The sequence below is a fragment of the Cebidichthys violaceus genome, unplaced genomic scaffold (assembly GCF_023349555.1).
Source record: "Cebidichthys violaceus isolate CVI_PGR_0920_01 unplaced genomic scaffold, fCebVio1.0.p SCAF_30, whole genome shotgun sequence".
In the NCBI taxonomy this organism is placed as follows: domain Eukaryota; kingdom Metazoa; phylum Chordata; class Actinopteri; order Perciformes; family Stichaeidae; genus Cebidichthys; species Cebidichthys violaceus.
In genome coordinates, this window is record NW_027176484.1 from 1,612,556 (window position 1) to 1,614,752 (window position 2,197).

A 2,197-nucleotide genomic window follows, 5' to 3' on the forward strand; every position below is an offset into this window, starting at 1 on the left:
CCCCCTCCAAAAGGCCCCAGGTAAATGTGAGGGGGTCGTGAGATGATTAATGGGAGAGAAGAAGAAGAAACAACTGAAACACAAATCTTTACTTTTATTTAAAAACGTTTCTGTTTGTTAAGTATTGGATTATGTTTACCTCCTTGGACTAAAAACATTTTTTTTTTAATTTTTTTAATTTCAAATCTTGAGTACAGAATGTAGCTTTTGAAGGAATTTGGTTTTGAAACGAGTCTTTAGGCGACACAAACTCTCTCTTTACAGGAACGAAACAACGGCCGCTGTCTAGAAATGAAAAGCGTGCTGACCTCTCGAAGTAAATCTGCAAATTCATTGTGAATGACACGATTTTGTTCCACCGAATACAAGCGAACCTGAATTATTTTAAAAATACATTGAGTGTTTTCTGAGCAGCTGCTGATCCGTCTGCTCTCAGCCCACAAAGGTGTCTGTGAGACGAGACGTGTGCAGATGTTTACAGGAACAAGTCCAACCGCAGACACTTTGATGCAGCATCTGTTTCTATGTTACCAAGATATGTAGTGCAAAATGATATATATAAATAACCCTCATTAATGCATTTAGGTACATTTACTAAAGGGCTGTAATTACAGTTTTGTGGTACTTGTACCTTACTTGAGTACTTGAATATGGTGCTATTTATTCCACTACATTTTATCCGACAGCTGGAGTTACTTTCCAGATTGAGGTTTTACCTAAAAACAGCATTATAATAATAATAAATACAACACATTTAAAACAAATAAAACCAGTGCTTCCTCACTTACTCATCAACTTTGTCCATTGAGGAACAACTTTCAGATGTTTCTTAAACATTTGTCCTAAAAACTTCTTAGATGGTGTAGTTTAAATAATTATTTCACAAATAACAGCCCAAAAATATATGAGCAGAGCACATGTGCTAAGAAATGTGTTTCCCCATGAGATGTGTGGCAGAGAGACCGTCCATGTAGTGGAGTTGTTGCCGTGGTAATAAATACATAATATAATAATAATAATATAAGGAATAATAATAATAACCATCATAATAGTTTGTCTTTCCGCCACACATCTCATAGACTACCCACTCGTATACTGTTGCCTGTTATACACACACACACACACACACACACACACACACACACACCCACACACACACACACACACCCTATGTAATCCAATCTAATTGTAATCGATACTCCCGGACTCTTTTTATGTCATTATCTACGTCATCGTCGCTGCTTCATGTTATTGTCTGTATGTCTGTCTTTACGTCTGTCTTCCCTGTTTGTGTCACTATTTGTATTTATTCTCACATTGCTTCACTATTAAAATGCGTTGATTAAAAGTTAGATAAAAGAGGACGATGTAAACACTCTTCTGTTCTGTGAAGATATTTAACAACTAAAACATTCCCTTCAGACTAAGCTAAGCTAACAGCCACCACTCCTCTTCCTAAAGCTCGTTCCTGTCTCTGCATTCTGCACTGTTTGTTGTTGTTGTTGTTGTTTGCTGCCAGAAGCTGGAAAAGATAAAGAAGCCAGTAGTTTAATTAGTACATTGTAGATAAAAAATAAGATTTATGTGATGATGGGATAATAATTTACCTCAACATAGTATTTTTATTGTAGTTTTGCTATTTCTACTTAAAGGAACAGTGTGCAGCATTTATGGAGATCTATTGGCAGAAATGGTAAATAGTATTAAGTGTTTTTCTTTAGTGTATAATAACCTGAAAATAACGGTCGTTGGGTTTCCGTTGCCTTAGAATGAGATGTTTATATCTATTTATTCTCTTCATGGAGCCGGCTGACATCTTTCTACAGAAGCCCAGAGCGGACAAACCAAACACTCTAAAGACGGAGCTCTGTGTTTTTTTGCGTCGGCCCCCGTTTGGATGAACCGATATTAATATTAACGTTAATAAAAGACAAAACCAAAAACTAGTAAACATGTTAAAGATCATTCAGTTGCCACTGATTTTCCCTGGAGAATAACATCCAGAGAAGGAATATAAACAAATATAATAAACCTTAAATTAAAGCCCCAGAGCTGAACAGACTTTAACCAAAATCCACATAAAAGAAAAAACTATTCTTGGACACAAACTACTTTTTTTATCTGGTCATTTTTATTAATGTTTTAGACAATATTTTCAGACCATATGAATTGTATAATAATGTTACAACCAGTTGTT